This window comes from Rhineura floridana, chromosome 7 (genome assembly GCF_030035675.1).
Source record: "Rhineura floridana isolate rRhiFlo1 chromosome 7, rRhiFlo1.hap2, whole genome shotgun sequence".
NCBI classification, from domain to species: domain Eukaryota; kingdom Metazoa; phylum Chordata; class Lepidosauria; order Squamata; family Rhineuridae; genus Rhineura; species Rhineura floridana.
This window is the reverse complement of record NC_084486.1, coordinates 45521419-45546852: the sequence shown is the minus strand read 5'-3', so window position 1 is coordinate 45546852 and position 25434 is coordinate 45521419. Positions and strand designations below refer to the sequence as shown.

At 44.3% G+C, this 25434-nt stretch overlaps 1 pseudogene; it reads right to left on the bottom strand.

Annotated features, from left to right (window-relative positions):
- LOC133389655 (lipase member M-like) overlaps positions 1-3347 on the bottom strand; it is a 47371-nt pseudogene extending 44024 nt beyond the window's left edge.
- Positions 3348-25434: the final 22087 nt, after the last annotated feature.

Below are 25434 nucleotides of genomic sequence, written 5' to 3'. Positions count from 1 at the left end.
GAAAAAAAACACAACTCAAAATCTACAGTAGGCCACACTACCTTTCTATTTTTTTGGGGGGGAGGTGTTCAAAAATAATATTTTGGAAGTTGGTTTTAGCAACAGTACAAGAAATTACAGGATATAATATCTCTGAAAATCCAAAGGCTATACTCTTATTTTGGAATAGTAAGATCCATGATAATATTAGTCAATATGACTCCTTCTGATTCATATGATCCTCTCTTTCTTAATTAGAAAGTTGTAGGTTGTTTTTAATACTGTGTTTTAAAATTGATGTAATCTGTCCTGGAACCTTTGGGTAAAGGGCAGGTAGTAAATGATGATGATGATGATGATGATGATATGTATAAAGTGTGGACAGTGTACAAATAGATAGACTTGATTTCATATATTACAATTTATTTGGGTCCTCAAGTTTCTACCTGGAATTCTGTTCACATTCAGATAATAGTCATCCACTGTGATGACTTCGTATTCTTCAGAAGGATATCCCCAGTACTGGATTTTTTCACTCTGCAAGAATGAAAAACAAACATTAGTGTGACCAAATTCCCCCCACACCTGAGCAGAAGCTGAAAGCAGCTGCTGGAAGTTGAAGAGGTGCCCCAACGCTTGGTTCTTACATAATGCAGGATGGCTGTTTCTGACTTGACTATCCTATGAGTTCAGTTCGATCTTCAGAACTCTGTATAGGAATTAATATATATGTTTCTATCTCTTTGTATTCATGAATTTGGATATTTGGAGGACCATGAGCACACCATCTTCGAAGTGAATAAAGACTACCAAAACAGGCAAAAGCAAACAGTGAGTCATGCCTCAAAAAAATAAAAAATGTTCATGTCTCAGAGCAATTCATTTTAAATATTAATTTAAATATGAATATGTTTTGTTTTATTTTATCATATATGCTATAAATCACTCTGAATTTTTTTTAGTATAAAGCAATATATGTCTAAAAAATCAAATATTTCCATGGTGGTAATCATGTTAATCTGTTGTAGCAAAAAGAATAAAGAGTCTTGTGGCACCTTAAAGACTAAGGGTGCAATCCAACTCACATTTACACCGAGATGAGGGGAGTTGGATGTGACGGATCTTCAACTGAGCTGTCTGGGTCCCATCTCAGCCAGGCTACGCTGGTGTAAATCCCTCAGCTTGGCTCAGCCGAGGCTCAGCTAAGACCAGCATAAATGAAGCCAGTGTAGATCCAAAAAAGGGGCATTCCTGGGGTGTGTCAGGGGTGTGTCGGGGAGGGGCCAAGGTGATGGGACGTAGGCCACATCCGACTCATGTTTGGAGTGCTCCTGCCGGTCCCAATCCAGGCAAAATTTGCACCAGGAAAAAAGTCAGTCTAAGAAAGAAAACACAATAGATTTCAGTGGAGAGGGCTTATTCCTCGGTAGGAGTATTTAGGAGAGCAGAATTTTACTTTCTAGTCCCTTTGTGCAGCTCCTGGCTCAGCCAATCCAGAGGCTCCTGAACAGCAACTGGATGCAGCAGAACTTTACACTGGCTTCTCTTGTGCCAGCGCCACTTATGCCAGCTTCCCCTGATTTGCATTGCTCTGTAAGGCTCCAATCCTGTACCAGCTCACCTGAGAGTAAGTTACATTCACCTCTATGAGACTTACTTCTGAGTAGGCATGTACAGGATTGCACTCTTAGGGTGATATCCAGTTACACAAAGTAGACCAACTGAAATCAATTGACTTAAGTGGGTCTACTTTGAGTATGACTTAATTAAATATCATCCTAACAAATTTATTATGGCATAACCTTTTGTGAACTACTATCTCAGCTGATACATGAAATGTTCTGAGGTAAAGGAAGTCAGAACAAAACAGAATGCAAAAAAAAAAGTATTGTACAAGGCATTTTGATCACTTTTAAAAGACTTAAGTTTCTCTGGATCCATCCCCTCCATGCATGGATATAGCTATGCCAGAAACTTTATCCCCATGCAAACATAGTGAATAGTAGCATTTATCCATCTGTTAGAGAGGGGGGAAATCCAGAGTATTTGACTAAGAACACTCACATCTTAAGAACAACATATGCTTCTATGTACATTTATGCTTCTAAACTTTAGAACCTATGATGGACATCAACTAGAGCGCTTAACTTCACTGAATGCTATAACATTGGTTGATGATGTTATTCTAGCTTTCTTCAAGTGTCTTCAGGCCCCTGTGTATGCTGGCCCTGTCCTCTCCACTCCTGAAATTTGTGTGTTTCATAGTAAAGTCTGAAGGGGCTCACAAGTGTATTTGGCTGAATGATCGTGAATCCTGATAATGCAAGGTTCCTAATCATAGGCAAGCTTATACATGTGAACAAGTCCTCTTCACAGGGGCATCACTACCGGGGTGCAGGGGTTGCGGATCGCACCCGGGTGACACCATGAGGGGGGTGACACCCAGAGCCGCACCCCCCTGCACTCCCGCTAGTGACGCCGCTGCCCTCTGGCACCCGGTCCGGTGCATGCCGAAAGCAGGCACCCGCTCGCTGGCAGTGAAACCTGGACGGACCTTCTACCGTCAGCCTGGAGCGCACACGCGCTAGACCAGCCACCCATGTCCATGCCCCTGGGAGGGCGCACGCTGGAGGTCCGCACCCCCCGCACTCCCGCTAGTGATGCCGCTGCCTCTTCAGACCTTTATGCTCAACACAGGAAGGCCGGAAATGGAGCAGGTGCACCAAGAGCTCCCTACACGCTTTTTGTTCTTACACGTTCAGGTTAAACACCTGAAGAGGGCCTCTGTCACAGCACATTCTGAAATATATTTGTATGGAGACAGTCTTTGTAAGGACTCAGCCATTTCATTTTAATCGTAATCCTTTGTGAAATACTGGGTATACATTTGTTCTTAGAAACAAGGTGTTATAAGAATGGCTTCATAAGCATCACTGAATATTCAGTACCCAGGAGTAAGAACAATATAACCCCAGTTTCCATATTTGGTCAAGTATGGCACTGCAATAGCCCCTCTACTTCACCATGAACTATGCCCTCCACTTGAGATCTTATTATGTGAAATCATGTGATTTCTCTCCTATGAATGGGAAAGGAAGAATCACATTAATGCAGATGGCCCTGCTCTCTATGAAAGCCACCTGCATGGTGGAGGGGAATGGCTTGCCACCACTTGCCACCACTGCAGTAGTTCTGTCAACCAAATGCATGAACCAGGTCTGAGCCATTAATTCAGCTATAGTGCTTATCTGCTTAAGAGTTCAACTTACAATATTCATAGTTCTTTCAGGATTCATTTGGGCTTTGCTTTTGAGTTCTGCTGGATTTGCAGTTCCTTGTACAATCATCATGATGACCAACAGCCACATCCTGGAACTTCTGAAAAGGAACTGAATCTTTTTAGAAAGAGATCTTCCTTGATTGGTGAAATGGGTGATTAGGTCCACATTTAATAGATCAGTAGCTTAACTAGAGCCAGCAGTGTGACACGAGGGATGCAAAGATCTGTCCATTTCAGTTCTCTCCATTTCTTTTTTCCAACCTTAAATTCAGTTCTCCACATCTGTGAATTCAATTTGTGAATTTATTTTTAACAAAATCCTCATGAAAATAGTCCAGCATTTTAGTGCAATTTTTTTTCTAACAAACACATTTTTGCAAGCCATTTCTTATCAAACAGGTCATTTTTACATGTTATTTTCACTCATATATTCATTTTTATGCACTTTCCCTAATATATGCATTTTTGTAAGCATTGGTTGGTTGGAGAACTGCATCGCAAAATTCAAATAAGTGTGAAATAGGATTGCAGTGTTTCATTTCTCATAATGTTTCAGAAAGTATGCATTTGATAAATTCAGCTCGAAATGCAACCTGAATCGAAATTTTCACCCATCCTATAGGACACAGATGCTGAAAAAAAAACTGCTGCAATATTAAACTTCATTTACAGAAGCATTTTGCCCACATCACAAGAAGCACTCTGTTCTGGACTGGTCAGGCAGCATCTGAAGTGCTGTGCCCTGTTCTAAATGTCACATTGTAAGAAGGACATTGACAAACTACACAGCCAGAGAAGGATGACCAGAATGAAAAGTGGGCTGGACACCAAAGCGTATGAGTTGAAAGAGGTGGTTGTGTTTAAAACGAAGAAGGGAAAATAAAGGGGAGACATAATAGTGGATTTCAGCAGTGGCTCACAAGGTGGGGGAAGAGCAGCAATGCTAGCTTCCTGACAGTGGTGTTGCTGCTGCTTACCAAGAGGGAGAGGGGTAAGGTGGCAATGAGGTCAGGGCTGTGCCGGTGCCAGATGGGGAGGGAGTGCACCTGCATGTATGCTTGTGTAAGAACATCAAAACATCTGAAATAGCACAATAAAAACTTTACCCCCAGATTGTCCTAATTCTATCAACTGGCCTTTTGGGAAGCTCAAAGGCAGCCATAGCAAAAACTCTGAATCCAAACCTTCCTAATATGCTGATTACTGCTTTGGGGCCTTTGGGCTTAAAAGATATATAAATATATTGTAATAGCAAAGCTTGGAAGATTACTTTTAAAAAGTAATAAATTACAGTTACAATTTTGTTGTTGTTGTTGTGCCTCCAAGTCGACTATGACTTATGCTGACCCTATGAATCAGCAACCTCCAAGAGCATCTGGGATACATGTCTTTTCCTACTTCACATGCTGTTATGCAAGCCTTGAGAGTACCACAGGAAATGCTGCGCCAACATGCACAAGAAGACAAAATCTTGTATGAAGAACCTACCAATGTAGGTGTTTTCTAGCCATGTGACAGCATCTTAAGCCTTTTGCTATCTCCAGTCCAGCGCCTTCTTGGAATCTTAAAGATGATATCACTATGATTTCATTCAGAACTTAAGCCGTCATAAAGCATTCACCTTGTACTCATTATATTATAAGCCCAGCCCAAATTTCCACAAGATGCAGCTTGTAAATGTTGCCAGTTCCATCATGAGTCCTTGTCACTGCCACTGTTCTCTTCTGCCGTCCCAAATTTAGATGCTGACTCTCCTGGTCACTTTCACACAAGCTCTTGTTTTTATTATTCTCCATTATATGACAGCAGATTTTTCTGACGGATAATGGGATAAATCCAACAAGCCCACTATCCAACTTTTTTTTTACCTATTCCATCCTTAATTTCCATCAAAAGCATTCCAAATACCATATGTGCTGAAATTCTTCCACACTTCTTCAGAAAAAGATGCTGTAACCCTGGGAGCTGGCAACTGTCTACAGTTAAAAAATCACCACCACCCCAATCTAGCCACTATTGGAACACAATATGGGCATTTTACAAGCTAAGAAAGTGATAGAACACCTCTTCTGCAGATCTTTGCCAGAAGTAGCTGCAGCAAACATTACAAGCTTCCATTCGCATGCCACATTATGCAGGATCAGCCAAATTCCTGAATGTACAAATTATAATGTGGTTTAGTTGCTAAAGCAAAAGGATATTAAAAAATGCATGATCATAGACTATTGTACTCTCAGAACATACAATTATAGAGCATACATTCCTCCCAGCAAGTGTCTTGAAGTATCTTTTAATTAACTGCTCGTTCAGTTTGGCTACACTTACACCCAATCGCAATATTATAGAAATGCATGCACAGCTATTTTTTGTCTTTAATAATAAAAAGAGGCAACATTACTTTTCTCAAACCATAGTTGTTCATTCTAGGACATGGATGAGGATCCCACAGCCCTCCAAATGTTGCTGGACTATAATTCGCATCACCCTTGACCATGCTGATGGAGTTGGAGTCCAAGTTTCGCTCCCGTAATCAGATCTGGAAACTCAGAATTTCTGGTGGTATATCCTTGGATCAACTAATATACCTTTTGAATTCTCATCTCAGAATAGTTAAGTTGTTGGGTTTATCCCATTATGTGTTGAGGAGTAAACTTGGGAGAGCATATAAGCATAACTAGGAAAACTCAGGGATAAGGGGTCAGTCATTTAGAGGATATTAGTTGCACTGTCTGCCATGTACGTGTGACCTGCAAGATATGTTGTAACTAATTGTGTGCTCAGGAGCAGTATGGCATGCTGAAAAGCTTACCCGCATTTGTCCCTCTTTGAGGACTCATTTATACACTATCTGCCATGTGATTGCTTCTCACGCCATGTGGATGGTCAACTGAGCTGCTTTCTTGTCATGTCACCACGCTAAACTAGCAGCAAATATACTACTCAGGCAACATGGGAATCAGCTCATGGCTGGTGTACAGTAGGATGCTGGAGCAGTGTATCTAACTATCATGGATTATAATCATTGGCTAAAGATCTCCAGCATTTCTTTTTTTAAAAATAAAATCAATCCTGTAAATTGTAAGCTCGTATTGCTCAGAGAAAAAATTGTGGCGGGTGGGAAAACACAAGATTTCAAAATATTAGAAAAAGGAGCCTTTCACATCATATGCTCAGTTCTAGATACTGTAGCAGTAAATTCCATAATCTCCTTGAGTACTCCACTGGTGTGGGCACTCGATTATTCACACAAAGTATCTTAATATTTCTTGGGTTTTGTAAAAGCAGGGATTTGCTTAAAATTCCTTCCCCTTTTGATCAATCACACTGTTCTATCTACACAGGTCAAGACACTGTTCCACCTCCCCACTCAAAATGAAATTGGGACTGGAAGTGTGCAACAACCACACATATGCCCTGCTAATTGGATTACCAATGCCAGGATGCCTGTGTTACCAGCTACTCTCCTAGTCCTTCCTCCTCCCCCATCATGAAAGACAGTCCTCAGCTCAGAAAGAAAATAAACATCTGGTCCTCTTCAAAGTACTGCTAAGCTTTTTGTTTTAATTAAAATAATTATAATTATTTTTGCTCTTATCCCTAATGGTAACAAATTATGAGGTACTTAAAAAAAATTTTTTTTGAAATAATTAAAAATCCTGTCTAGTCCAGTCCATTTTGCAAGCAGTTTGCCACCAATATTCTCCTTTCCCTCTCACCCGGACAATAAAAAGCTCCATTCCAGCCCATAAAGAAAACAGATTCTCCCCCCCACACACACACCATTATGATGCCAGCCAAACATTTCAGGGGCAGTTTGCCATCAAGTATTTCCTCTCCTCACAATAAATAGAGCCCAGTCCAGCCCATGAAGAAACCAGATTTTGCCAATCCCCAGGCCAGCCAAACATGTTTTTAGGGTAGTATGCCATCTCTCCTCTCACTGAAATGTGAACTCACAGAGTTGTATTGATAACGGGTAGGCTGGCAAACCACAGAAAGAAAGAAAAAGATTCTGCTTATTGCTGCTTTAACCTACAAAAAGAGAGGAAAGTATCTCTGCCTCCTAGGAGAGCAACATGCAACTTGTTGGGTCAGGCCTCTGTGGGAGGCTTCTCAAAGTCCTGCCTTAATGCTGTGGAACTTTCAATGCATTTCAAAGAGAAATAAAATCAAAATGGAGGTTCAGAGGGTTCCCTTGTCTCCCTTAAGACACTTCTTAATTATTTTAAAACATTTTGAACTCCTGCAGACCGGGATGGGAACATATGAATGATGTTGATTGGCTGTGTTGTCCAGAGATGATGGCCAGCACAGAAGATGGGCCAAAGTAAGCCCAGAGTGTCTCCAAATGTGAGGTAATGTATTAAATATGAATGTAATGAACAGAAAAGAAAATAAGCTACAGGTCTGGGAGTTTAGGGTGGGCAGTGCTCCTCTTGCCCTAATGGACCAGCCTCCACCGCAGGTGGGCAACTTGTACCCCTGTGACCACATACAACCCTTGGCCCAATTTAATGTGGCTCTTGACCTAATTTAATGTGGGTGACAAGGAAGGAAAAAGGGGCAAGGAAGCAATAGAAAGGCAGAGAGAAAATGGGGTTGCCCCCCCGATCTTTGGCTCTAGCTCCCTTTTGCCTCCAAAGGAATGTGCCCCTTAACAGAAAAAAAGGTTGGTCACCCTGTGCCAAAGGGTTCAGGCTTAGTGCTGGTTAACAATCCTTAACACAAGCAGGTGGGAGGGGATTCTTTAGGGTGGGAAGGGGGAAAATCCCGAAACATAACATTTAGGCAGGAATATTTTTAATATCCCTACCCTCTCCAGTCCAAAATACTGTAACCTATTAATTAAACCAATCATCACACACACACACTTAAACTGACTCTCTCAACATTCCATGGCTCCTGGCAGCTACTGAACATACTCAGCCCTTGACAGGGCGAGAAAGGTCTTTTTATCCATCCATCCATCCATCCATATAATAAAAATGCAAACATCATGCTGCAGTTTGGAGCACCATGGACAGGTAGCTCTAAGCAAACTGCAACATGAACACTTCCGACCCTTGCCTGCATGCTGCTCACCCTGCCCACCACTGCCCACCTCAGTAAGTAGGCAAGGCAGCAGTGGAAGCCTTGGCAAGCAGGCAGGCAAACTTCCCCACCCTCCCTCTAATCTGCATGCAACCCACTCCATCCACCATTGCTCACTTCAGCAGGCAGGCAAGGCAGCGATGGCTGCCTTGGTGAGCAAGTGAGTGAATGGCCTAGGTTAGATAGTGGCAGCAGCTGGGTGGGAGGCTGGTATGCAGCCTGGGTGGACTGAGCAGCCTAGGCACGCTGCATGGCATCAGACTTTGCCTGTCACGGTGATGGCAGCAGCCTGGGTGGGTGGGCAGAAGGCCCTTGTGTGGCCTAGGTGTGCTGCACTGCATGGCAGCAGAGTTTGTCCATGGCCGCAGTGCAGGGCAGTGGTGGTGGAGGAACAGGTGAGGCAAGTGGATTGGGGAGGGGAGGTGCCTGGGGTAGTGAGGGGAGTCAGGGGTTGGGGTGCGGGGGGTCATGGGGAGATGGCAAGTGCAGTGAGCAGGGGGGCAGAGCCCCCTAGTGCTAATATACTTCTACACACTTGGGAGTCTCCTGAGTACGTAAAACTACTACCTTGTCTGTATGTGACCTAGTTTTCACTCCCAAAGTGATAGTCATGGAAGCACTCTAGTTCAGTATCAAAGCAAGTAAGTGAGGATTCAGAACAAAATGTTGCCCCCCAACCCTCAACAGGAGTGGCTGGCTTCAATCAGCCTGGAACAGGAGCCTTATAAGAGTATTTGGGACTCAAAGAGGTGGGTGATGGAAAAGCACAACCTTTCTTTTCCATCTTTTTTAAACCTACAACTGTTAAAGTAATATCAGCTCCAAACTTATATAGTCAGTAGGGAGAGTTTTCTGGAGACTGCGAAAGCAAAAGTGTGTCCTTTTTCTTTTCCTTCTTTCTGAAACATGGTGCCCTCCAGATGTTGTTGGACTGCAAATCCTATCATCCTCAGCCAGAATGGCCATTGTTGTAGTCCAGTGACATCCTGAGGGCACCATGTTAAGCAAATCTCCTTAGTCTCCACTATCCCTACCCCATGTTCTCTGTTTCCTTCCTCAGTTGATACTCAACGTTTCATAGGTCCTGGAAGCCACTGAAAACATTTACTTCTGCATATCTGGGGAATCTTGTAGGTATGCAGAAATTGTTGGGTCTCTATTTATAGTCTGTGATTATGATTATGTTGCTATATATCATGAACCTGGCAGAGTTACTGTAGACACTGATCGGCAACTGCTGTCCAGGGTTTCAGACAGGGGATTTTCCCAGCCCTATTCAGCGATGCCGAGGACTGAACCTGGAATCCTTTGCATGCAAAGCAGATGCTTTATCACTGAGCTACTGCCCAACACCTGACCAAGCTATTTCCTATCTTCACCAACTCTGAGGACTGACAACCAGCATTGTATGGAATGAGGAATCTACACAGATGCTGAAGGGAAAAGATAAAGGGAAAACAAAAAGCAAAGAAACTTGAGCCCTGGACTTGCGACAGAGCAGAAGAGGTGTCTGTGTGTAGGCATTCTGCTAAATCACAGAGTTCTTTTCTGATTCAGATTCCAGAAAGCATTCATAAAAAAAACCTCCCCAAACTACAGCTTGGATCATTTCCAAACCCGCGTAAGTATGGTGACAGCACACACACAATTCCTTAAGGAAAATAATGTGGCATGAATTTTTCACAATTGTAACATCAGTTCCATTTATTTTTAAGTTCTATGTTATATACATATACCATTCCATAGGTGAGAATGTCTAATTTCATAAGCACTCTTAACTAGTATTTCATCTTTATAGATGGGTTCTATGAATCTTAAACATATGCTCCTGTTACCATGACTGGCATTCCCCAATCCACCTTGGTATACGTATAGCAGTTCCGAAAGGGATGTTTGTGTATAAGCCCTCAGAGAAAACTGATTTGTGCACAATTCCAGGTTTGTCCCTGTTCACACAGCATTTGGTTCACTCCTATTTTTTTTTTCCTGATTAGTTTATTGGGGCAACATCCAAGGCCTGCAATATGGACTTCCATCTGCACAACAGGACTTCCTTTTCTCCCCTTGCACCCCAAATGTACTCAAGGGTTGGGGAACACTTCGGTGCAGATTGGGGGGTGCTGGAGCTACAGGGGTGGGGGGAAAAGGGAAGTATCATTGCGCCAGGAGGTCCACTTGTGCACTGTTGCATATCACCCTTAGTATGTATCTTGTATGCTTAGCTACCCATTTATTGTTGGAGCGTTGTCAAAAAGTAGCATGTGATTTTTCAAAGTCAGGAAACAGGAAAACCGAAAACTGCAAATAATGATCTTGATGGAACACAATTTTATTATTTGTTGTTCACTCTCTTGGGTACTCTGTTACAGATTGAAAGGCAAGATAGAGGTATTTTAACAATCAATCAATCTTGGGAATTGCATATGTACTGCATAAACTGGAAAAGGTTGGTACTCAGGTTTTATATGTTAAAACAGGTATTTTGAATTTAAAGGTCTGATCATCAGATATTTCTAAGCCCTGAAACAGTCGTAAACATAAGTTACTTTGGCAAAAGATCTCAAAGCAGATAGGATACAGACATTCACTATCCATCTTCCTCCAAAATGCAAACAAACCTAAATATCCAGTACATCCTACCTGGTTATATTTATCTGTTCTTTGAGCTATAGTGGAAGTATCTGAAGTGCCCTGTTTGAATTGACTGGAAAATAAAAAAAAGAACACAGTGGATTAATGAATAAGTACATTGGCCTCTCATTTTTTAAAAAGGAGAAACTCAACAAAAGAAGATTGGAAGAATATATCCTGATTATCCCATTCTCTACCATCTCAAAGGCATTTGCCTACTACAACAAGAAGGCATTGAGACAAGAAAGAAAGCTGTGGCAGTATATATATAGTAGCTCTGCATCACCTGCTGGGTTCAGCCTTCTTCCTTTCATCCTTGCAGCTGTAGGTGATCTAAAATGTAATTCCTTGAGATACCTAGCAGACATAGTGGTGCCATCAGGGCAAGACTTTGGGGCAGAAATCCAGGGCACCACTGAGCAGAATGAGCAGGAGGGCCCTAAAATGCAGCAGGACTGGCTTGTTATATTTTGAAACAAGCAATAAACATATTTATTATTTGATTTATATCCCTCCCTTCCTTCCAGCAGGAGCCCAGGGGCGGCAAATATTACCACCTAAAGAGGGTTGCAGGGAAGGATAAGAACACAGAGGTCACATCTACACCATACATTTAAAGTACTCTTATACCATTTTAACTGTCATGGATTCCCCCAATAATCCTGGGAACTGTAGTTTGTTAAGGGAGCTGGGAATTGTAGCTGTGGGAAGGGCCTCCTAACAACTCTTAGCATCCTCTTTCATGATAGTAGGATCTGGGATCATCCAATGAAGCTGAATATTGGGAGATTCAGGACAGACAAAAGGAAGTTCCTCTCTATCCACTTTCTCCACCCCATTCATAATCTTATACACCTCTACCATGCCCCCGATTACTCACCATTTTTCCGAACTAGAGAAGCTCCAAATGCTGCAGCCTTTCCTCGAAAGGCTTGGTCATTTTGGTTGACCTTTTCTGAACTTTTTCCAGCCCTACAATATCCATTTTGAGGTGGGGTGACCAGAATTGTATGCAATACTCTAAATTTATGTAGTTACAGCTTAGATTCGTAGAATGGCATTATGACCTTCAAAAATGGAGGAACACTCCGTGCTTGTAATGCATTTTCAAATGATGAATTTGTTCAGCTTTTGTTGAGATATTGCCCAATATCTTATGTCTACAATGCACAGTAACACTGATATAAAACTGCTAATATTTAATATTTAAATTTCAAACATTATATTATATGCCAGAGCTGAATCTCAGATAAATGCTACAACAGAAAATGGTAACATATTTCCACATTGTTTATTATTCCAAAAAAGTTTGAACCATTTCCATTCCTTTTCCAACTTGATAAAACATTTAACCATGACTGACCAGAATAAACCATGCCAATTTGCTTAAGATGGCCAGCTCTTACAATGTTACATATCATTTCTTCAATCTTGGATTTCTGGAATAGCTTTCCAATATTTGTCATAAATGATTCTGGTTGCAACAACAAGGTAGAAAAATCATGAAGGTTAACCTTTCAGCAAGTTCATTCAAAACACTTTGGGGTTCTTCAAGTTGAGACTTACTTTCAAGTTTTTGTCGATTGCCCCTACAATTGATTCCCACACCCCTTACTCTCCTTTTGATTGAGATACAAGACCAATGGCCTAAATCCACAATTTTGCCATTGTGGGGTTAAGTCAACAATTTCCTACATCCCATTTGGGTATATTTCTGTGACCAGTTGGGATCAAAGTCAAATTTTACCAATTAAGCTATCCTCATTAAAATTAATCAACCAAAACAGAAGCTCCAACAAGAAAAAAAAAGCCATATCAAACTTTTCTTACATATTTAAAACTATTAAATATTAAACTACTAAATATAGGTTTTGCTATATGTCAAAATTCATTAGTAAGGATGCTGTTTTATGTGCTATAATTAAAAGGTTTATTCAGAGAAACAATGCTTATTATCTACATAGGGCAGTGGTAGGCCTGAGGCTGAGAGAACAGATACTTCCCTAAGATCACCTGGTGAATTTGTGGATGAGAAGATGAGACCTGAGCCAGGGGCTTCCCCACTTTTACAGGGCACACAATCCAGCCAGCACATTACAGCTGCTCTCATATTTCATTGCTGAGAATATTACTTTTAGTTCAAGTTACAGGAGTCCTTACTATAGTTAGGCTACACTTCCGGGCAGAATCTTGCTTGCAAAATTTTCCCACTTACAAAGAGTGAAACTGCAGTGCGGTTTATAGGTCATACAGTAGCACAGCAGCCACTACAGGAATGTGCAATCAGAAATGTTTTGTGAAGAGGTACGCCTGGCACCTACATTATTATCTTTCCGGCGCCAGGTAAAGACCTTCTTATGCTCCCAGGCATTTTAATCATTTTAATCTTTTTATCTTTTTAATCTTGTAATACTAATCCTTTTATCATCTTATATTTTGTTTAATTGTATTTCGTTTTCATTGTGTCTTATATGTTTTGTGATTTTATTATTATGATGTACGTATTTTATCCTATTCTGTTTACTGCCCTGAGAGCTACTTGCTATGGGCGGTATATAAATGCAACAAAATAAATAAATAAATAAATAAAAATATTTATCATCAGACAAACATGCATTAATTGCAGTGGAATTTACTTCTGGATAGTTATGTATTTTGAGACATGCAAATTTGTCAGACCCAGAAAGAGAGAGAGAGAGGTCAGAGACTTAAGACCGACAGTCAAGGAAAAAACTTGCAAGAGTGCTTTTCAGGGCATGCAAGCATGTCAGACCCAGAGAACAATCACAAAGACATCATCCCTCATTCCCAAAGCAGACAAAATTGCAGAATCTCTGCCTGCATTGCAGATGCAAACGGGAGGAGGAAGTTAAAATTACCTTGCTGCTGCTTGCTCCTCCCAGGACTGAGCAAATCTGTCAGTTTCGGATTCTCTTAATTTCTCATTTTTCCAATCTTAAATTCAGTTCATCACACTTCCACATTTGTGTGTGATCTATTTCTTTAAGTTCCTGTGAAAATTTACCAGCATTTTAGTATTTAGTATTTAATATTTCTCCTAATGTACACATTTAAAGGTGATATAATACATTTGTCTGTTATTTTTACTAATACAATGCATTTTGTGTTATTTTCACTAATAGAGGCATTTATGTGCATTTTTATAACATTATTTGAGTGAAGAACTGCATTGCAACATTCAGAGAAATGTGAATTTCAAAGGATGGCTGTGTTTCAAGTCACATATTGTTTCAGGAAGTGCTAACTAGGTAGGCTGGTCTTTAAATGCAAACTGCATTAAACTTCTTGCACAAAATTGCAGCAGTTTTGCCTGTATTGGGAATGCAAAGGGGAGGAAGGGGTTAAAACTGCATTGCTGCTGCTGGCCTGGCTCCAAGAGCTCTACACAGGGATACTGTCACTGTCAGCTCTGTCAATAACACCACTGCTGGTGATAGTTTCAGTGGCCTGCATCCTGAGAAATGACGCCCTGCTTGCTGTGCAGCTGACGAGCGGGGCATGGTTGCAGGTGGGGGTGAAGACACTGCCTCCATCTTTTAATGGGGCAGCGCCACGCATCGCGCTTGTGACGTGAGCGCGACGTGCAGCGTGAGGGACAGAGACTACAGGGCTATTTAAGTCCAGCTGCCCCTCCTACCTTCCTCTTTTGCTGCATGACGTCGACGGCGAGGGACAGACGGAGGCAGAGTGGAGATAAGAGCAGCAGCGGCCATTTTCGGATGGATGCATGATGGACAGGATGAGCGCCATTTTGAGGCGCAGATCTGTGGCAACACAGGCTGTGTTATCAGCCTCTGTGCCATTAGGTGCTGGTTTGCGACTCCGGCCACTTTTGGTGGGCCGTATAGGCCTGTGATTCCCCGGAGGAGGGGCTGGAGAAGCAGCAGCAGCTGGAGCAGGCCATTAGAAAGGCTTGCGGAGCCGAACGTGGCCCCCCCACGGTGGGAGGGGGAGGTAGGTGCGCCACTTCTAAGGCTATTACTATAGCCAGTTCAAGCAAGATCACACTTTGGTTTTTTCAAGGCTGTTTTTTACAGCTAGTTAAGCAAGAGGGCTGCTGAGCTTTGAATACTCAAGGTCCCTTTTTGCAGCCAGTTAAGCAAGATCACACCCACATTGCTTGTCACACACATTGCCTGTATCACATATTGCTTATAATATTGCACTTGACTGCTCACAGTTTGTTTTGCAGCCAGTTAACCTAGATCACATTACTCCTATGGGTGGCAGTAGCATCAGTAATTAAATTAATCAAGGGAAAAGGCTGCAGGGCTTTTTGCAATAGGCTTAGACCTTGCAGCCATTAGCTCTGCATTGGTGGCTTATACCCGGTAATAATACCTAATAATAATAATAATAATATAACAATTTTTGGAATTGTTTTATAAGCCAAGATAATTGCCATGCCATCCAAAAAAGGGAGAGGGGGGGCTAAAGGTAAGGGGAGAGCCTACAGGCCTCCACCAAAACTCCCTCTCCCGGCACCTGGCTCCTCGGATGAGGAGGAGACACCACCATGGGCTGCCATCCTAACTAGGGTTGCCAGGTCGGAACCATCCAAAAACCTGAGAAAATGGGGGCGGGCCCTAGTGATGTCACGGGGCGGGCCCTAGTGATGTCATTAAACATGATACATTGTATCAACCATAGTTGCTTGGAGCATACCATTCAAAAAAAATTCTCTGGAGATTAAAATAGAAATCTTACCTAAAATAGGGTGTTCCTAGGTCCAGCTGAAGTGACAAGGTCATTCTTTCTCACAAGCTTAGGGTGATGCAAAATGGAAATGGACTGCCTTCAAGTTGATCCCAGATAGGGTCTTCATGGTAAGCAGTATTTAGACAGAGGTGGTTTACTATTGCCTTCCTCTGAGTCTGAGAGGCAGTGACTGGCCCAAGGTCACCCAGTGAGCTTCATGGCTGTGTGGGGATTCGAACCCTGGTCTGCCAGGTCACAGTTCAACGCCTTTAGGGAACATTTAATCTAGCTTACTTGCTTCTGGCAAGAAGGGTTTACGTGCCCTCAGGCCAGGCCATTATTGGAAGAAAGGAGCTTAGTGTTGCAGAGATGTTAGATGGGAGCACAGATGGATGCCCCTGAAGGCAGCAACTGTAAACATGCTTATTAAGAAACTAAGCCCCATAGAACTCAACAGGACTTACTTCTGAATAGATATAGTTTGGATTGTGCTGTTAGTAAAGCTTGACTAGGGATCCTCTGCAAAGACATCCATATCCATGCAGGTTTGGCAACCCCCTGCATGGAATGCCCTGCCCTTATCTTTTAACGTGGCTGCTCCAAACTTCTTTACAGATTTGACCCTTCACTTCAGAAAGAGGTCTGAGAAATGAGTAAGAGAAAGAAGATTCTCTACCCTTTCTGTGTACCCTGTGGGGTGCTATAAACTCACTTTGACAGCCAATCCAATTCCAGTGAGTAATAATTGACAGAGAGAAAACACACATGGTTTGGTCTACCTTCACAGGCAGCAGCTTGGGAACAACAACTGCAGCCACACTTTCAAATATGTGAATTCTCTTTTACCATTAGTGGGCAAAAAACAAACCATCATGCAACCAACAAGGCACATCATCAATGGGTTTTAGGGGGTTGAGCTGACCACATGGAACCACTGTTGTTGCTTCTATGGATGTAAGGGAGGAGGGTCAAAGGTACATGAAATGCAAACAGAAAATGAAAAAACAAGACAGTGATGCTTTCCTAAATGCAATACCATACCAACCACAACAAGATTTCAGAGCAGAGGTATCATGTGCTGATAGGATCTTACTCATGTCAGAAATCGTGCTGCAGCATTCTACATTAACTGACAGGTTGCCAGGATTTTTTTACTTTTGGTTTTCGGTTATGAATCCTGACTAGTTGTGGGATGCTGAGTTGTCTGCCTTACTCATAGGAATCTTGTTGTGGTTGGTATGGTATTGCGTTGACATCTGCATTGGTTGCTGATTTGTTAACAGGCCAAGTTCAAAGTGTGCTTTCCATGTTATGGGTGCCATAGCAGTACTACAGTGTAACATTTATTACCCGAATTCAACCACAGCAACACAGACCAAAGGGTCAGTGTAACCCTTCAACTTGTGGGTAGAACTCTTACTAGGACATTAGGGATTTCTTGGGAGATGCAGTTCTGATGCCTTCAGAAAAGAAGTGTCTCAGTCTTTCCTGGCCCATGGAGGGTTCTTGCCGTCTTGGGCACCGCAGAGGAAGAGGAAATTTTAAGAGAACGGCGAAAGATGTTATCTGGAAGTAGGGACTGAATCAACCAACCTTGGCTTCCTCTGTGTCATTCAGCTTTCCTCCACTTGCTAAGACTCAGGCCACATTCTCACCAGACATTTAATCCACTATTATTCCACTTTAAACAGCCATGGCTTCCCTCAACAAATCCTGGAAAGTGTAGTTTGCAAAGGGTGCTGAAAGCTGTTAGAGGACTCCTGTTGCCCTAACAGAGCTACAATCACAGAAATCTCTGGGAAGAGAGGCTGTCTGTTGAATCACTATGGCAAACTGTAGCTCTGTGAGAACAGAGGTCTCCTGCGTTGCTGTAACTTGATCCCATTATTTCGTGTCCTGCACTCTGGGATAACCGAAAAGAGATCACGTACTGAGAATGCTTCATGGCTATCTTGGCTTGTGCTCCTCTATTGTGATCTTTGATTTTGCTAACAACAACAGCTGCAAAGTGAATTTTTAATCTACATTTACTTAAGACATATGTTTGTTGTTCATTGGGTCAAGGCTGAGTAAACTGCTACATCAGACAATAATTTGCATTAATTAAATTATTTTGTAGAACCCAAACTTTCTTGTAGGCCTGTAGGAGTTTCATAGGCACTAATGCAGGGGCCTAATGGGTAATCCAGCCCTGCACACAAGTATGCCACAATGCTGCTGGAGGAGCCCTGTTGGATCAGAGTAAAGGCCCTTCATATCACAAGCTATATGGCTCTGTGTAACATTTGCTGGGAATCACAAGTGGGGACAGCGCTGCTGCACTGGGTTCCTGCTTGTGGGCTTCCCACAGGCATCTAGGTGGTCACTGTGCAAACAAGACGCTGGACTAAATGGGCCTTTGGCTGATCCAGCAGGGCTCTCCTTATGTTCTTCAAACCCAGCATCCAACCCTGGCCAGTCAAATGCATCCTGTAAGCTCACAACCAGACAGCAAGGCGATAGACCAGGGATTTGCAAACTCATCACCACCACTACTTGAACATTACTGAGAGTCTTGGCAGACCACTTAATGACTTTTTTGCCTGCTGAAGCAATTGAATATTTTTAATTGCATCAAGATGAAACGTCTTATAAAAGATTATACAAAATAAAAATAATATTTTATAATGCTTGGGAAAATAGCAGGGAGTAGAAAAATAGGAAGGCCAAACAAGACATGGATTGATTCCATAAAGGAAGCCATATGATTCCATAAAGTCATGCCTACCAAGATCCTGCTGTGCGTGCTTCTTGGATGTTCTGGACCTCGTCCCGGCTATCTACAACAAGATAAAGGTGGAGGGACAGGCACATCAGCGCTGAGAATTGTTCAGCCCACAGCAGCCCCCCCTCTCTCTGAGGTTATGCAGCCCATTGCTCTCTCTGCCCCCCCCTCTGAGGTTATGCAGCCCTCTCCCTGAGGTTCTTCAGCCCCTCTCTGATGTTATGCAGCCCTCTCCCTGAGGTTGCAGCCATGTTAAGGACAAGGGAGGGCATTCTAGGCAAAACAGACAAATAATTGGGTGTCAGAACAAATTAAACCAGAACTAACACTAGAAGCTAAAATGATGAAACTGAGGTTATCATACTTTGGACACATCATGAGAAGACATGATTCACTAGAAAAGACAATAATGCTGCGAAAAACAGAAGGGAATAGAAAAAGAGGAAGGCCAAACAAGAGATGGATTGATTCCATAAAGGAAGCCACAGACTGACCTTACAAGATCTGAACAGGGTGGTTCATGACAGATGCTCTTGGAGGTCACTGATTCATAGGGTCGCCATAAGTTATAATCGACTTGAAGGCACATAACAACAACAACATTTCAATTAAGGAAACTCCTGTTGAGATTATGATGGTGATGATGATCTAACATTTTAACAGTGAAATCCTGTATATGTCTACTTTTCTCGTGCCAGGATTGTTCTTGGTCATTTTTTGTCAGGACAATTGCATTATTTTCTGTTTAAACACACCCCTTGGTATTTGACAACCACAGTTTTGAGATAGGGTCAGCTTCCTACTGCAGTGCAACTACCACATGCTGAGACTGTTCTATGAATGCCAGCACTGTGCATATTCCCAGTTTGAATTAGCTTTTTGCATGCTACTCATGCAGGGTTAAAAAAAACCATTGCACAAAAAGCGGTATGCAATACTGGAATTTAGACAACTGCCTTAGCAGACAGATGTGCAGCTTAACATGTGGAAGTCAACACTCATATCAAAAGTTAAAGGCTGCAGGCTTTGGACCAGGGGATGGGGAACCTGTGGCCCTCCAGGAGTTGGCTATACGGGCTGGAACTGATGGGAATTAGAGTCCAGCACTATCTGGAGGGCTACAGGTTCTCCACCCTTGCTTTGGGCCACTGAGCCTACATCCAGCAGTAATGTGGGTGACACCCTCCTGTATAATCTGGGTAGAATAGATCCACGTTCATTCAAAAGGACTGTGGCTTCTTTCATATGTACCAATCTACAATCTATGAACCCATCCTATCTTTTTCTTCTTCTAGTCATGTTTTAATTAATAAAGAACCTGGACCACAGAAGGAGAATTATGTATGCAGAATTATGTATGCTAAATAACCAAACATATGTCGTTTTATTTAATTTGCAACATTTATATTGCACCACAGAATTTGTATTTCTTTGGCACAGACATTGAGTTCACGCAGAGACAAATCTTGACATTTTGAGTGCAGAGGATACGCAAAGTGCCTTTTCTGTTCTGTGTCAGCTGCCTACAGTTGCGGTTGCTAGGAGACGGCATCCGAGCGGCCTGCCAGCCTCAGCAGGAGTGGAGGCTGGCCATGGCCGGCTCCTTCTTAGCCCCGGAGCTGGTTCCCCTGCTCCAGAAAGGATGGCCAGCCGCTTCACCCATCATGCTGTGGGTGCCGCTGGGTGGCAGCGGCCGCAATGGCCCCCCCCAGCCAGAGACTGGTGAGTCCCATCATGGCCGCCGCCGCCCAGCGGCACCCACGGCAGGAGGGGTGAAGCAGTTGGGCCGGGGCTACCAAGGGCTGTGCAAGGCCTCTCTGGGCTACCAAGGGCTGTGCAAGGCCTCTCTGGGCTACCAAGGGCTGTGCAAGGCCTCTCTGGCCTACCAAGGGCTGTGCAAGGGCCCTCTGGCCTACCAAGGGCTGTGCAAGGCCCCTCTGGCCTACCAAGGGCTGTGCAAGGCCCCTCTGGGCTACCAAGGGCTGTGCAAGGCCCCTCTGGCCTACCAAGGGCTGTGCAAGGCTCCTGCGACCGAGAGGCCTTCTTACCCCACAGCAGATTCGACGAGGTGCTCTACTCGCTGCTGCCTGGCAACGCCTCAAGTTCCCCTCCTCTCTCTCCAGCCACAGTCCCCGCCTCAATGAGAAAGGGTGGGAAGGCGGCCAGCCACATACGTCAATCACGCATGCGTGGCTGGGGGGAATGCTCAAAAGCCGGAGATTGACGTCTTAAAAGAACCTATGGCCGGAGGCCGGAGACGGCCCTCTTTTGCCAGAGACTCCGGCAGAAAACTGGAGATCTGTCAACCCTAATCTTAATGCGCCTTGAGGCTTTAGAGCAGCGGGGGAGGGTAATACCAACCCCTGCTCCCAGGTCTCTGCTGACTGCTTCAAGGGAAGCTGCCACTCCTGGGACTTCCACTGGGGGGGTTACCAGGCCAAAGCGAGCAAAAGCTAAGGCTCAGGGTGGCACAAATAAGGGTCAGTGGCAAGGGTCTAACAATGATGTCCTTGCATTGATTTTAGCGAGGCTTGAGGCTCTGGAAACCCCTCCTGATTCCACACAGATAGTGAGCGATGGGCTGGTGGCTTGCCCTGCACCAACAGCGGCGGTGGGGATTGGAAGTGAGGTGGCTACACCCCTGGCTGGCGTGATATCATCTGTGACTGGGCCGCTGGTGGGAGCAGGTGAATCTGCCAGGCCTGCTCAGGCTGCTGGGTCTACAGGTTTGGGGTGGCCTCCTCAGGGTGCGTTTCAACCACCGCTCCAGGCTGCGTGCGGCCAAATTTGGCAACATGCAGGCAATGGACAGGTGATGACATCAGCTGTGTCACCTGATGGGCCAGCTCCAACAGCTGTTTTGGCTGCTGAACAGCTGCAGCCAACCGCGACAACGAGTCAGGGTATTCAAGGGTCGGTGGCAGTTAATGCTATTCCTTTTGGGAATACATCTGTCACCTTGGGTTTCCACCTGCTCCCTTCAACAAAAGAAAAAATTTGGAGGGGGGAGTATGTCGATGACTTTTCACTCCTTTATAGGGAGCACCCCAAAAGGGACAAAGACAAGAAGACTGAGGGTGACATAGACAGGCCCAGGTGCAGGAGAGTCAACCGCACCTGGGCTAATTGGCTGCCAGCATACTTGATATATGCGGGAATGCTGATAGAGGGGCAGCCTCAAAGGGGACTGTCTCTCTTTAAGTACTTGGACATAATATACAGGGCGTATGTAGAATTCTCTGGGCTGGCATGGCTGTCTTATGAAGAGGCATTTCATATGCGGGTGGCATGCGATGTGACCCTGCCATGGGACAGGAAGGAACCCGAGCTATGGCTGCAGTTCATGAATGCGGCCCGAGCCATGACTGGAGATAGGTGTGATAGTGGGCATCTTCTGAGCAGGCAGTCAACCTCCACCCTTCCCCGCGTTAATGTGGGGCAAGGGGTTCAACAACGGCTGCTGTGCTGGGAGTTCAATGCCAGGGGAGCCTGCGCACGCATCCCATGTCGTTTTAGACACAAGTGCAAGATTTGTGGAGTCGCACACCCTTTCACTGCCTGCAACAGAGGCAGGCCGTACAGGGGAGGTGGCAGGGACCAGCAATGGGGCAGAAAACAGCCCCCACCTGGTGCTAATCAAGGAAAAGGGCCCCTTCCCAATTAAGTTACATGTTTTCCAGGGCTTGCTAGCCATTTACCCAGTGGCTGGGGATGCCTGTTTTCTTTTCAAAGGGTTTTTGTTGGGCTTCCGAATTCCTTACAACAGTCCTAGGGTTTCCTTCATGTCCTGAAATCTGAAATCTGTTATAGGCATGGAGACAATAGTGTGAATGACAATCGACAAAGAAGTGCAAGCAGGGCGGGTGCTTGGCCCATTCCAATCACCCCCTCTCCCTAATCTTTGAGTATCCCCATTAGAGATTGTACCCAAGAAGGTGGCAGGGGAGGCTTATTCACCACTTGTCCCACCCGCGTGGACAGTCAGTTAATGATTTCATTCCTGACAGTCTATGTACAGTCCACCACACCTCCTTTGACACTGCAGTGCGCATGGTTCGGGCATGTGGCCATGGTGCATTAATGGGTAAGTGTGACATTAAGTCCGCTTTCCGACTACTGCCCATCCACCCAACAGATTTTGATCTGCTGGGTTTTACTTTTGCCAATAAATTCTTTGTGGACCGCACATTGCCTATGGGATGCTCGATCTCTTGCACAGTTTTTGAGTGCTTCAGCACTTTTTTAGAATGGGCAATCAAACGTAGGACGGGCATGAATTCTGTTGTCCATTATCTGGATGATTTTCTATTTGCAGGAGGGGCTGGCACAGGTGAATGCCTACACTTAATGGCCCAGTTTCAGGACTTGGCAGAGGAACTGGGGGTTCCTCTAGCTGTGGAAAAGACGGAAGGGCCAGCACCAGTTTTGACTTTTTTAGGCATTGAAATTGATTCTGGGAAGCAATGCTGTAGGCTGCCCCAGAACAAGCTTCTAATCCTCCACAATAAGATAAAGGAAGTTACAGGTGCGAGGAAAGTTTTCCTCTCTACCCTCCAGGAGTTAGCAGGGCACCTTAATTTTGTGTGCAGAGTCGTAGCACCCGGCAGAGCATTTTTGAGGCGTGTATATGAGGCCATGATAGGGCTCTTACGACCCCGGCATCGGTTTCAGGTTACGGCGGCTTTACACGCCGACCTGGCTGTGTGGTCCTCCTTTTTACAGGATTTCAATGGCATATCCTTTTGGAAGCAGGGCCAACTCCTGGAAGCTGAGTTACAGGTCCATTCTGACACGTCTGGGGGTTATGGCTCTAGGGTAGTCTTTGGGTCTTCCTGGTGTAAGGGACAATGGCCACAGACGTGGGTTCAAGATGGTCTAGACAAGGATCTGACCTTTTTGGAATTTTTCCCTATAGTGGTGGCAGTCTATTTGTGGGCTGTGGAATTGAAGAACTCCACGGTCCACTTCTGGTGTGATAACATGGCTACAGTACATGTTATCAATTCCCTCACATCCAGGAATGCCAGGGTTATGGGTCTTGTCTGTTCTTTTGTTCTTCAATGCCTGTGAATATTCTTTTTTGGGCACGGCGTGTTCCTGGCATTGACAATAGTGTCGCTGATGCTCTGTCATGGAACCAGATGGACCGTTTCCGTCAGCTGGCGCCGCTGGTCAGGGCTCAGCCGGAAGCCGGGCCTCCTGAGATATGGGAGATTGGAGAGCAGAGTCGGAGAGGGCCATAAGCCTTTCCATTGCCCCCAGTATGCTCGCCAGTTACCAGAGAGCAGGTAGGGACATGCAGGACTTCTGGGCCTCCAAAGGCTATGCACCGGAGTGGCCTATTCCAGTAAGTCACCTGCTTGAATTACTGGTGGACGGCAGGAAATGGGGTCTGTCAGTCCGAACACTGCAAGGTAAGCTGGTGGGGCTTTCCTTTTCAGCAAAGGCAGGTGGTTTTTTGGATCATACCAGGGACTTTAGGGTCCGCCGCATGTTGGCTGGGTGGGCTAAAGAACACCCTGCCAAACCCGATTCTCGTTGACCTTTCTCACTGGATATTATACTAGGGATGGTTCATCAGCGGGAAACAGTCTGTTCTTCTAGTTATGAAGCCACGCTATTCCAGGCAGTGGCCTTTACACTAATTTTTGGAGCTTTCAGGATAGGTGAGGTGGTGGCCGGCTCTAAGCGAGACCTGTCTTGACGTGCCCTCCAGTTTTCGGATGTCTCCATAGAAGGAGGCTGTGCTTGCATAACTTTGAGATGGTATAAAACGGACCAAAAATGTAAGGGGAGACAGGTGCGCTTGGCCCCATCATCAGAGCCTCACCTCTGCCCAGTGCGGGCTCTAAATAATTTCCTAAGAGCCAGGGGATCAGCAGAAGGATATTTATTTACCCATGTAAATCTGGATCCTCTTTCTATTTACCAGTTTGGGGCATTAACAAAACTAGCATTGCATAGGATGGGGTATGACGCCTCACAATTCGGAACACATTCATTTAGAATTGGAGCTGCTTCTATGGCAGCAGGTTTTGGTTTTCCCCAGGCAACAGTACAGGCCGTTGGACATTGGTCCTCTGATGTGTATAAGGGCTACATTCGCCCCTTCTAGAGGGCAGGGAATGCGAAAGCCTAACAATTTTCATTTGTTTTGACAGGTTGCTGGGCGGGGATGGAGCGGACGCAGATCCTAATGTGCGGCCACAGCATGGTCTTCTGGGCAGCCCGGAGGGCAGCGAAGTCAAGCATGGGCTCGCAGTTGGGCCTCAGTAGATGGGCTGCAGTACAGTGGCTTGGCCGGCAAGGAATGCGTTGGGAGTACCAAGTAGAGTAGAATAAATGCCAGTCACACAGTGAAGAGCTTCAAGTAAGAAGGACTTTATTGGCATGCAGCACCAACAGGTCCAATTCACTCACTTGCATAAGTCACCAGCAAACCGCTCAGCATCAATACCGTTTCCTCCTTTTCTCCCCCCACACATGCTGCTCTGTTTCACTCTGCTTTATTGGCCTAAGTGTTAAGAGATAATCTCCTGCAGCTGTGTCTCTAATGTTCACCAAGGTTGTTCACTCAGCCTTCACGTTAACCCATTCCTATCCTGTTTTCCTAGAGGATCTAAAACACTTTTTTTTTTTTTACTAGTAACAATCCCCCACTTTTCGATTCGCAAGGAAATACAGGTTTCTTTGTACAGGTTTCTTTACATACATACAAACAATCAAATATGTTTCTGCTACATTGTTACATACATTCAGTCAAGATACATTTCTGCTATATTGTTACATACATTCAATCAACGCAGTCCTAGTGCATGCATGATGTGTTCATGCTTACTTTCGGGCAAAGGTTTTGTGAGTATGTCAGCTAACATATCGTTCGTCTCACAATACTGTAGCGTAATTAGCCCTTGTTTAACACAGTTTCTAACATTATGAAACCTAGTGCTGATGTGTTTAGTTCGCTTGG